Source organism: Cebus imitator, unplaced genomic scaffold (genome assembly GCF_001604975.1).
Source record: "Cebus imitator isolate Cc_AM_T3 unplaced genomic scaffold, Cebus_imitator-1.0 Scaffold22, whole genome shotgun sequence".
Classification (NCBI taxonomy): Eukaryota; Metazoa; Chordata; class Mammalia; order Primates; family Cebidae; genus Cebus; species Cebus imitator.
Window position 1 is genome coordinate 3,202,081 of NW_016107337.1, and position 13,882 is coordinate 3,215,962.

Sequence of the window (13,882 nt, forward strand, 5' to 3'; positions counted from 1 at the left end):
AAGGATGTTGCTGTGTAAGGAATGATTAGAAAGAAAGGAGGGAGTTGCAGTGCAATGATCAAATTAAAAATAGGTGTGGCAGAGGTACTAAGAAAAAGAATACCTTGGAACTCTGGAAGAATAATTGCCAAATCTGGGATGTGGTCAAGGGACAGGAGATGTTCAAGCATCCTAAGTTGAATAGAATTCTGGATTGAAGGAACAAAGTCAATCCGGAGATAAGTCTTCCCTGGAAAGAAAATGTTAACTAAGCCTGCTTTATAAAGTGTGGGAGATAAGAGTGGGTAGAGCGAAAATGTGAAATTTAAAGAATTGACAAATACCTTAAGTCTCACAGAGAGCAATGCAGAGTTTAAACCAACCTTCATGTTTTAGAATAAACACTTTGTCTAAACTATGTAAAATTGAGGAATGGGGCTGCAAATGTGGAAGGTGGGACCTATACAGTAATCCAGAAAGATATGATGATGTCCTAATATATGTAAGATGATACAGTCTTAGAAAAATAGGCACATATGGTTAACTTTAAGAATTATTTTAAATAATATGATCAGTTTAGTCTTTCAGACAGTAACTTTCACAATGGTGAAAGACACATCTTAAAACAAAGGTGTTCAAACAAGAAAAGGCATTAGAAAATTAGTACAGTGAGTTACATGGTTACATGCAATTCACATTAAACTGTGTAAACATTAAATTTATGTGAAAGATTTAATACAGATTTTATTTTATATAGTGCAAAAATTTATTTTCTGATAATCAAAATATTATATAAATAGCTTGACATACTTTTATTGTTTTATACCTAATAAAATAATCATTTTAATCCAAAGTAACACAATGAGAATGCTCATTTAAGTACATACCAATGAACATTGTTAGGGAAAATAATTTGAGATAATCACTGTTATCTACTTATCTAAAGCAATGGATGAATAAATCAACTAAATAGTATGTGTTAAACAAATGGAGTCAAACATACAAGAAATATTGTGAGCAGCACAAAATATTTATATTAATTTGAGCTTTCTTAATTTTTAGTGACATGCTCTCCTTTTTCCATGATATTTTAAGCATCTCAAAAATGATTTTATCATGCAATTTATAACCAAGTGTACATAATTCACTGACTTTAGAAAAAACGTTTTCTTTCTTACCTTTAATCTTCCATCTCGATTCCCTTGATATGTTAGCTTTTACCAGCTTTCTAAAGTAGGGCACTGTACTGTTTCCCTCAGAGCCTGCAAAACAATATTAAATAAATGGAGAGCTGGCATAAAAGAACACCTGTGCTGTAATGAGATAAAAGCAGATAGTCCAAATGAATTAAAAAAAAAATACAATACCTTGCTCATCTTGCTTCCTTATATTTTCAGAGAACATAATATATTTACTGCTTTGGTGAATAGCAGTCCTCATGAAGAATATACTCTTATTTTGCTTATTTTTGAAACATTTTTTGAAAGAGAATTTGACAGGAAAGTAACAATTAAGAGTTTATAGGAAGGAGAATCTTTCATCTTACAACATTTTTTATTTATTTGTAAACAAAACATGGCAAATCAGGTCTAAGAGATTGAATTATGCCATCTGAATTTTTTAAAAGTCAAACACTGGGATTGAACCTAAAATTTGTTTTTAAATATTCTTCTAGATTATATTTTCTTTCAGTGATAAAATTTTTGTGAAGGAAGTAACTAAAATGAAGTAGCACTGATACTGAATTTTGTTTCTAGAAGTTGACATCCAGGAAGGTTTGAATCCAATAAGAATTTTGTTGAGTAAATTGTATGTATAATGAACCTGACACCCCTTGGAACGATCCAGAGCAGACTGGCTATATCTTTAGAATGATAGACTTGGGTGTCCATATGATATTTTTCATTTTTTTCACGCATAGATACCGTGTGCTTTTACACACTACCTAAGCCGATCTTAAATACCTAAATTGAGGACATTTAGGCACAAAATACTGCTTATTTGAACCTAGGTAATAGGAAAGTATTTTCTTTTGATGTATTCCATTCATTGTAGGAAAGAGAGATGGATTACACCTTTGTAGTTGAAAGATGGATCTCTAAAGAGGGGAAAAATAATATATTATTTGACAGGTTTATTTTTAATTCAGTGACTCTACATTATTTCAAGTACAGGAAAGTGTCTCTAAGATATTTCATAGTGGCTGTTTATACAGCAATATATTTATTGCTGTATATCAAATAGAAAAGAGACTATTACTGGTCTTATGTGAATTAATAAAAAGGTCTTTATCCATTTAGATGGTATTATATAGTGGTATTATCTGATGTAATTTACCTGATAATATGCTCCCTAAATATGTGACACATGGAATGTATTTTGCTTCTTCTCTGCTTAAATAACTAATTAATCTATGGCCCAATAAACCCACATAAGGCACTGAATGTTTCCTCAGCACCACATTCTATGCAGTCACAAACTATCAAGGAGCTATAACATTCAGCATGAAACTTTGCTTTGGTTATGCTGGTAAATCAAGCAGTTTATGAGCAAAGCTTCAAGATATGCTAGACCAAGATATGCTAGGCCATTCCTAGACCAAAAAACAGTTATCAGAACCATTTGTTCAGTGATAAGATTTTTTAAAAGCACCAGCCATCTCATTTTACTTGTGGAGTACAAATTGTATCTGAAGATTTTTAAAATTTCTATGTAATAAAAATGGTAAAAAAATCTATAACTTATTAAAAGCTTGGTTAATTTATTAAAATTGGTTCATGTTCACAATTTTTTTTCTGATGTTATGTTATTTGTTCTATCAGACACATGGAAGCCAGACGGGGTAAGTTTTCCCTGGCTTGATATCTAAATAATCTAAAACTTTTAAAATTCTTATATTCTTGTAGAGATAAAATTAAGTAAAAGAGCTAATCAGAATGGAGGGCATTCAAAGGAATAGAATTTAAGTGCAAAATTGATTTGATTTAGCAAACAAAATTATATAATAAAGAATTTAAGGCATCACATATAATACAAGAATAAAATGTGTTACCAAATGTCCTGCATTAAGGAATTTGCAAATGAAAGAAAACTCCATGAAATTAAAATTGACTGCAAAAACATAAAAGGAACTATAACTATAAAAGAGACACAAATTAAAATCTATAATTAAATGTGCTTATCTACGCTGGTTTCTCACTTAAATAAAGGAACATTCTATTTGATCTCCATGGTTAAAAAGATAAAAGGTTCTTAAAACTGACCCCTCTATGAAAATATAGCAAAATTGGTAGCCAATTTAACAATCCCTAAATGAAGCCAAAAAGTCATAATCTTTCATTAGATGTCACCTTATTGATTTCTGGATATTATGATGATATAACATAGCTGAGAGAGGTTAAAAGACAAAAGCTCTGATTTAAAGAAAATGAACTCTTGAGAAGCATCATCACTATAAAATTCTGCAGAATAAAAATGATACTGAGCTAGCCAATTAATGTTGGCATTTATTTTCTCCCATAAAATGAAAAAGATGAATAGGTTGATGTGCCCGTTGCATGCTCCTAATAGAGCTCAGGGAAATCTCGTATTTTTCTATTTCTAATATCTTTCTATATATATTTCACTCTTAATTCAGAAGTTCAATGCATAGATTATCTTCAAAGGCAGTAAACAAAATTCGGTCAGGCAAAAGTCTCATAAGCCTTTCTTAGAATTCCAGGGAGATATTCCAAATCATTTCCTTAAAAAATATCTGTGTTGAACAATGAGAACACATGGACACAGGGAAGGGAACATCACACACAGGGGCCTGTTGAGGGGTCGGGGGCTAGGGGAGGCATAGTAGCAGATGAAGGGATTAGAGAGGGATAGCATTAGGATAAATACCTAATGTAGATGACTGGGTGATGGATTCAGCAAACCACCATGGCACGTGTATGCCTATGTAACAAACCTGCATGTTCTGCACATGTACCCCAGAACTTAAAGCATAATAAATATATTTTTTTAAATCTGCTATAATTTTTTTTACAAATAAAGGATGAAATTATCTGATATCATGAAAAGAAATGATTCTAATAACATGATAAAGTTACCAGTACAATTCTTTGGATACAAAATTGTCCTATTTGATTTGTTATGGAGAAACATTGATTTTGATTATCGGTTTAGAAAGAGCTTCTGGAACTTGTAAGCTCATATATGCTCCATAGATAATTTATGAGTGCTTGACAAAACCTTAATAAAACAACAAGAATTAGCAGAACTGTCTATATCTGTGAAACCTGACAACGTATATTTTATTATTAAGTTTAGTGAGGCTGTATATAGTATTTTTAGGAGCATGAACTTTATCCTAAGACACATAAATACATTTGCTTTTAAACTAAAGCAGCTGATTAACTCTGTGATCTTTGACAATTTACTTAATCCTCCTTTTTTTTTTTTCCTTTGAGACAGAGTTTCTCTCTTGTTGCTCAGGCTGGAGTGCAATGCCACAATCTCAGCTCACTGTAATCTCCGCTTTCTGGGTTCAAGTGATTCTCTTGCCTCAGCCTCCCGAGTAGCTGGGATTACGGGCATGTGTCACCATGCCTGGCTATTTTTTTATTTTTAGTAGCGATGGGGTTTCTCCATGTTGGTCAGGCTGATCTCAAACTCCTGACCTCAGGTGATCTGCCCGCCTTGGCTTCTTAAAGTGCTGGGATTACAGCATGAGCCACTGCTCCTGGCCTTACTTAATCTTTCTAAATTCACTTTATAGAGAAGCAACTGATGATATATGTATTATAAGAACACTTTCATTTTAAATAAGTTAATGTATTTTAAGCACACAGTTAAAGCACCATACTATGTGCTTTAAATAGAAGTAACTATAAAATGCTACTTTTTATAGTGTATTCTTTTGGAAATACTTTGGTCTAAAATTCAGACTTTTATAAAACATAAGGAAAGAATAGAGGAAGTTAGCCCTTGTGTTTCAGTGGGTAGTTTATGTTTATTGTCATCAGAACTATTAGAAATTATTCATTTACTAAGTAAATCTGTAAACTGGGTGCAATAACTTTAAGAGGTTTGCAGTTTAACTGGAAATTTATTTTGATGCATACAGATATCCAACTATTCCAGTATTTTTTTTTTAACTGCACTTCCTCCACTGATTGTTTTTTGTGAACTATTCAAAAAAAGCTGAGCAAAAACACTTTTGGAAAGTTGCTCCTATATGTAAGCAACAAATACACCCCGAAAAATTTTCAAAATCAACTTTTTAAGAATTTTTTATCCAAACTTGCAATGATACAAACATACTTTAAGAAGTGGCTGGATTTCTAATAACAGTGAGAACTATGGGGGTTTTAACTTGTCTGATCAACATTTGTCTCTTCCTAGCTCTGTGGTAGCTTTAAAAACCAAGAACTTTATAACTTTGGTTCAAGGAAATTGAAGAAAGTCTTTATCCAATTTCCACTGATTCTGTGAACTAAGCAAAGACCTCAGTGGTCTCGTGTGAAACACAAGGCAGACTTGATAGAACTATTCCAGTTAAAAATCACTAAACCAATAAACAGCACCAACAACAAACAAATGCAAACTATGGGGGTTATTATTTCTAGAGTTGCCAAATTATATTAGTTACAATACCTGATTTTTCAAGAAAAAAGCAAAAGACAGTGCGGTGATTCCTCAAGGACCTAGAAATAGAAATTCCATTTGACCCAGCAATCCCATTACTGGGTAATGGGAAAGACATTGAACCAACCCAAATGCCCATAGATGATAGACTGGACAGGGAAAATGTGGCACATATACACCATGGAATACTATGCAGCCATAAAAAACGAGTTAGTGTTCTTTGTAGGGACATGGATGAACCTGGAAACCATCATTCTCAGCAAACTGACACAAGAACAGAAAATCAAACACTGTATGTTCTCACTCATAGGTAGGTGTTGAACAATGAGAATACATGGACACAGGGAGGGGAGCATTACACACTGAGGTCTGTCAGGGGGAACAAAGGGAGGGTCAGCGGGGGAGGGGGGGAGTTGTGGAGGGATAACATGGAGAGAAATGCCAGATATAGTTGATGGGGAGGAAGACAGCAAACCACATTGCCATGTTGTAGTTTTTCAACAATCCTGCATGTTCTTCACAATAAAATGCAGTAAAATATATACTGAAAAAAAAAAAAGAAAGAAAAACAGGAATGTAGGGACCATACACAGGTGAAAAGATAGTCAATAGAAACTGTTCTTGAGAAAGCCTAGAAATAAGATCTATTAGGAAAAGGTTTAAATTATCTATTATAAATATAGCAAAAAAAGAAAAGAAACCATGGTTAAAGGATAAAAGGAAATTATGAGAATGAAATAAAGTCTTGCTGAATAGAAACGTCAATACAGAGATAGAATAATAAAATCAGTTAACAAAAGTGAACAAAATCAAAAAGAGAAAAAAACAATTATACAATATTAGTTGGAGACATAATTACCTAGTTTCAATAATGAATTAAACAACTAGCCAAAACAATTTTTTAAATTGAAGACTTGAACAACAGTTATCAACCAACTAGACTCAAAAGATGCATATGTCACTTAACACAATAACAGCTGAATAAATATGCTTCTTAATGGCATATGAAATATTCTCCAAGATAGATCATATACTGACCTCAAAATCAGTCTCAGTTAATTTAAAATACTTAAAGTTTGTCAAGTATATTTTTCAGCTACAATCTTATTAAATTACAAACAAATAATAGAAATAAATCTGAGAAATTCAAAAAATATTTGGAAATTAAAATCACACATCTAAATAATCATTATCTCAAAATCATAAGAGCAAGTAGAAAATACTTTGAGATGCCCTTTGTAGGGCATCTGGAAACTATCATTCTCAGCAAACTGACATAAGAACAGAAAGCCAAACACCGCATGTTCTCTTTCATAGGTGGGTGCTGAACAATGAGAACACATGGACTCAGGGAAAGGAGCATCACACATTGGGAGCAGTTGCGGGGGGTAGGGGAGAGACAGTGGGGGGTGGGGAGGGTTGGGAGGGTGAGGAGGGATAACATGGGGAGAAATGCCAGATATAGTATGCACCTAAAGTTAAATAAGTTTTTTTAAAAAATTAAAAAAATAAAATTAAAAAATGAAAGGGAAACATAACATACCAAAACTTATGCATTACAGCTAAAAGAAGTACTTTGAGGAAATTTTATATTTAGAAATGATTATAATGCAAAGAAATAATTCAAGAAAGCTAAGGACTCAAGATAGCTAAGGTCTAGTCATGTCTTTTACTTGAAAATGTTGTATACTTAATTATTATTAAAATTATATGATTGACTATTATTTTAATATTTTTAAAATAAGTGGCTAATATAATGTCACACTATGTAATTTGAAACCAATGGTTCCTATCAATCCTCTATAGCTATTCTTTTGTTCCATAGCATGAAATATACTGGGCACCTATGATGTTTCTGACACTGTTCTATGTGCTGTGTGTAAGAACCATACTGGGCACCTATGATGTTTCTGACACTGTTCTATGTGCTGTGTGTAAGAACTAACACACTATATGAGTTCTAACATCAGAATTATTACAGCCTAGTTAGGATTGCAAGGAAATGTATGGAAAATGTTGAATAAGTGTTAAAAAGAACAAGTTACCAGATTAAATTATTATGTGGAAGATATGATTTTAGTCCCTTTAATAGTATAGCATGTAGTAATATTTAGTAATGGTATAAAACCTATGATATATCAAACATATCATAGGTTTGATAATATGCATTAGGTATCTTAAAAATATAATGCTTGTTTTAACAACAAAAACTAGAGATTAATTTTACATTATTTTAAAATACATTTAACACTGTCCTAGAGTTTTTGGGGAAATATATTATTACAAGTTCACTATAGGCCTGTGAGATAAAAGCTTTTATTTCATTCTGGCTACAAATAAGAAACTTGAGGCTCCAAGAGGTAGCAGAGAAGTTGAGTATGATTTTGGAGCCAGGTGTCTGTGATCAAAAACCAGCCCTGACAATAAATAGGTACTCTACAAATTCTTCCATTACCCTGATGATAGGTAGTACCATTTTGAGAAAAGGCTCTACCTAAGGTGAACTCAGAGATAGCAAATGTCCCTGTAGGCCTAGTACCTACCAGTGTTTTCAGACTTGAGATCAGAATAATATTCTTCATCCTGTAGGCACTTATTAAAAAATCGGACTCCCAGCTCCCTTTTTTGAGGCTGTACTTGACATGATCTGGGGAGAGGCTTAGAATGAATTTTTCAAAAATTTCAACAAGCCATTCTATGATCAGCAAAATTTGGACAGCTAAGCAATGCATCATGGCATGTGTTCTCTCTGTCTCACTTCCAAATCAGAATGCTTCCCGATTCATTCATACAAGTGTAATTGTTGTAAAATGTGTAATACATGTAATTCACCTGTTTAGCCTTTCTTGTTCAGGAGTGATAATATGTAATGGGGTATGCATCTGCAGATTTCATGAAACTAGATACTGTCATATATTTACTTAGATGAGGAAAAGCAGTTCATAGGTATGCTTAGAACAAAATATGTTTTGGTAAAAGATGTTTCTAAAACATTTTGCAGTCCAATAGACAGATTTCCAGTTTTCATATTCAATATACATTAATGGATGAATATATTTATGATTATTTTTTATTGTTTAAGACAAGAGTAATACAATTAGCAGAGGTTCTATCTCCTTCAAAAAGTTGAATTAAACATGGCCAGAAAACACTTAACATCAGATTTGGGATCAGTGTATCTCGTGGTTGTGGAATTGAACACTGGATGCTAAGTATTAGCTAACTAACACCATGCGATAACTTGTTGAACAGCGTATCTGAATGATGACCAATGAATGCTATATCCCTACTTCTCTTAGAAAGGTTCTCAGCTACAGAAAAGATTGATTTGGTGTTTTCAGTCTTCATAATGATTGACTCACATGGCCAGCCCTATTAGTATGAATGAGTCTGAAATATTTTCCTAAAATTAGCTAATTCATAATACTATAAGGCTTTGTGTATGTTAGAAAACACAGCCTGTTATTTGTTTCAAGTACAGAAATTATCATGCTGGTTTCTGTTATGTTATTTGTAACACATGAATATATTATCCAGTGCTTTGACAAATACTAATTCATGTAAGTAAAAATAATCTCATTTTACCTTTCATCAGTGATTCACATCACATTCCTCTATATGTAAAAACAAAAGGAATTATTTTTGTCACAAATATTACAAAAAATACTTGAAAAATTTTATCCATTTAGTACATTTTGACATCTTAAATTATTTGTACATATACTAAGTATAAATGATAGGGTGCCTCTTACCATATATTTTAGTTTCCTGCATGTTCAAAACTAAATAAAATACATTGACTCATTATGGAACAAAATTTTTAATTGTTGAAATAATCAAGTAATCCGTTTAGTTTTTCTATATAGCTAATTGTATCACTATAGTAGATTATATATGTAAAAATAACATACTCTTAAATTGTAGATTACAGAACAAAGGCAAATTTATGTTTTTAGATATATACAAATTATGTTGAAATGAAAATAAAACTATACTAATGAAAATATTGGGAGAGCAGATTTGAACAATCTTCAATTAAATCTGTTAAAAGCACTAGCAGACACTAGTATAGTAATAACAGATTTGGCACACAGGTCAGTGATCAGGAAAAAGGTAAAGACAGCAATATGTATTTGTAATGATGAATAGGTCAATCAATTGATGACAGATAGATAATTGATAGATTTTAGGTAGAAGTAGGTCTGTAAACAATGGGCAGGGTTTTTACTACTAGCTTTTATTTATTTTTTTTTCTTTTCAATTTTTATTTTAGGCTCAGGGGGTATATGTGCAGGTTTGTTACATTGGGTAAATTGTGTGTCGCTGAAGTTTGGTGTACAGATGATCCTACGACCCAAATAGTGAGCATAATACACAATAGATAGTTTTTAACGTTTGTTCCTCTTCCCCATCTCACCCCCATAGTCCTTAGTATCTATTGTTTACATTTTTATGTCCATGTGTATTAAGTGTTCAGCTCTCAATTATAAGTAAGAACACGCGATATTTGGTTTCTTGTTCCTGAGTGAATATGCTTAGCATAATGGCCTCCAGCTGCATTCATGTTACTGCAAAAGAAATGATTTTATTCTCTTTTTATGGCTGTGTAGTATTCTATAGTGCATATATACCGCTGTTCTTTTTATCCAGTCCACTGTTGATGGGCATCTAGGTTGATTCCCTGTCTTTGCTACTGTGAATACTGCTCTGATGATTATACAAGTGAATGGGTCTCTTTGGTAGAAAAATTTATTTATTTTGGGAATATATCTAGTGATTGTATTACTGGGTCAAACTGCAGTTCTGTTTTTAAGTTCTTTGAGAAAACTCCAAACTACTTTCCACAGTGGCTAAAATAATTTACATTCCCCTCAATGGCATATAAGCCTTCCCTTTTCTCTGCAACCTTGCCCACCTGTTATTTTTTGTCTTGTTAGTAATAGCCATTCTGAATGGTATGAGATGGTGTCTCATTGCGGTTTTGATTTGCATTTCTCTAATAATTAGTGATGTTGAGCATTTTTTTTCTTATATTCATTATTCTCTTTTGACAAGTGTATGTTCATGTCCTTTGTCCATTTTGTTAATGGTGTTATTTGGGTTTTGCTTGCTCAATTGTATGACTAGCTTTTTAATTGATAAAAACTCTTAATTTTCTTATTTGTATTCAAACATAAAGGGCATATACATATATATATATACATGTATATATATGTGTGTGTGTATACATATACATATATACATGTATATACATATGTGTACACGTTATATATACATGTAAATACATGTATATATACACATATATACATGTATATACATATAGAGAGAGAGAAAAAGAGAGAGAATACATGTTTATCTTTAGTTCTTTAAGCACATATCAGACCATGCTGACTTTGCTATTCATTTCTTCCATTGGAAGAGAATATGTCTGCATATAAGTGATTCTTTATATTCATTGAAAAAAATTCTGAAGAAAGTAAAAGAATGGAAAGGGAAAAGAAAGTGCACGAAAACAGAAGAGAGGTAGAAAAACAAAAGTTAGTGTATGTAATTACCTTTAGTAGAAGGAATCACTAGATATGTGGTGACCTGAACTAAGCTTCAGAGTAGAAGCTGAGGAAAACAATCAGAATTTTAAAACAACATGTCTGTACCAGATTAGTGTCTTCTGTCTTTACTGTATTTCATTTGGTCTGTGCTCGATGCATTGTTGCCAGTCAGCAACTCTTCTGTTTTCCTGAATTTAATGCACCAATAATGCAATTCAATCATTTATAGTTTAAATGAGTTAAAATTACTCATCTTTTGCCAAAACAATGTGCACACATATACTGAGTTTTCCATAGTAGAAAGTAAGTATGTCAAGGGCCAGAATAAACATACAATTATTGAATGATATTTAAATCTACAAACTCATTTCAGGGCTTTGGATATTTTAAAAGGACAAACAAAACAACTCTTTACCATCTCAATGTTCCCTTCATAATTTCACATTTATATCTCTCAACTTTTCCTGGATTTATCGAATCTTTGTTCAAATTGCAGGAGTAATAATTATTGAAAAGAATTTAGTTTACATTTTCAGAAGCCTTATGTGGCATTGTTCTCAAATAAATCACTATTCAAAAATAATTAATGGATTATAAACATGATAATGGATATTTTACTTTACATTTTATGGACACATGCTAGCTTCTGAAAACCATGGCTAATGATCACAGGCACTGATGTTTGTACGTGCTAATAAGAATGTTAAGGTGAGTACTTGTAAGACAAATATTCATAATTATAAAATCTAGTGTTATGTTATTGAATTCCTTTTGCATGTCTGGACAGTTCTTTTTAAATATTTATTAAAATTCAGTTTGCGGAGTATAATTTAAATGTCTTGAATGAAACAGGGACATTTCTTGCATGAAGATCTTATTAGGGTGAAATTGCATTCCGCTCCGTCTGTGTAATGTGGTACATCAATATCTTAAGCAATGTAGAACTTTTGCATTTAATGTCTTTGCTAGGTAATGAAATGGAATATAGCAATATTTCTACAGGTTTTGACTCTTTTTTCAATTCGGTACAAAGTTGAGATGATGCACAAGCATATTACTGCAGCTATATCACAGCACATAATAAATGAAATCATATAAGGATAGATAAAAATACTTTTGATAGCTTCCTCTGTCAGCATGTTAAGAGATTATTGATTGTGGAAATCTCAAAGAAGCTTAAGAACAGCTAAGGAACCAAAAGAGACAACTTAAATGGAAAGGAAAGCTGTCCTAATTTACTTCCCACAAATTGGTAAGCTCTGAGAATTTGTCGAAGTAAGGTTATGCCAGGAAAATAAATACCCCTCTCAGAATTAAAAAAGGTAATATCTATAAAAGCATAAATATAATTTTCATATACTTATACCATAATAAATGAATACATATATGACAACAGAATATTGATCAGATCCAGTTGTCCCATAATAATCAAATTTTAAAATATTAAATTGAAGGCTAGAAAATCTGATAAGCGATTAGAGGCATTTGGAGTTTTTATGATGAAAAGGATATATAGTAAACCGGAAATGGAAAAATATTTTACAGAAACTAAAATAAGCTGTGGAGTAGTGATTTTAAGATTTATGATGTAACTGATGTGTAATAAGTTCAACAAAAATATTCAAAAATTTACCTTCTTATCCTGTTTTAAAAATATGACTTCTGATTATATTCATTTTGTTACAATCATTACAGAAGATAAACCTGGTTTAAAAAAAAAACACCCCAACCTATGCTATATACTATAAATTGATAAATCATTACATTAAGTCCCAAGAAAATACTTCTAAATTGAACTCAATAAAAAGAAGTCTATTTTACTTGTGAAGGCAATATAAAAAAAAAAAAAAAAAAAATAAAAAAAAAAAAAAAAAAAAAAAAAAAAAAAAAAAAAAAAAAAAAAAAGAATAAATTGACTTGTGAAGATAGAATTTATTTTTGAAACTGGAAACAAAGAAAAATGTGTATTGAATTATGTTTAAAATCCTAAAAATAACTAGGTTATTTGGAGAGACTAGTAAATGAAATTACTCATGCCTGCCCATTGGGTCGGCTAAGGAAGTAAGTATATGCACATGGAATTCTGTTATCTAAGCTAGAGCAAAACAAAGGATATTTGGCAGTTATTTGTTCCAAAGACTGTAGAGAGTCTCAAAAAAATTACTTTCCTTTGAGAGATTTGTATTTAAGATTAAAGCAGCTGATTAAAGTGTCTAGGATAAAGAACATCCACATAAAAAGCACACTAGGAAACAAAGAAAAAAAAAAAAAAAAACACTGAGTACGTGAAAAAGTTTAGACTGGGAAAAGCAGTTTAATTTTCCCAAAGGGTTAAAGCACTGTTAGGAACCAGGCCGCCCAGCAGGAGGTTAGTGAAGCAGCCAATGAGGGAAGCTTCATCTGTATTTACAGCTGCTCTCCATTGATCTCATTAACACCTGGGCTCTGCCTCCTGTCAGATCAGCAGCAGTGTTAGATTCTTGTAGGATTGTGAAACCTACAACTGCACATGCAAGGGATCTAGGTTCCACACTCCTTATGAGAATCTAATGTTTAATGATCTGTCACTGTCTCCCATCACCCCCAGATGGGATTATTCAGTTGCAGGAAAACAAGCTCAGGGCTCCCACTGATTCTACATTATGGTGAGTTGTATAATTATTTCATTATATAATACAATGTAATAATAGAAATAAAGTGCACAGTAAATGTAATGCGCT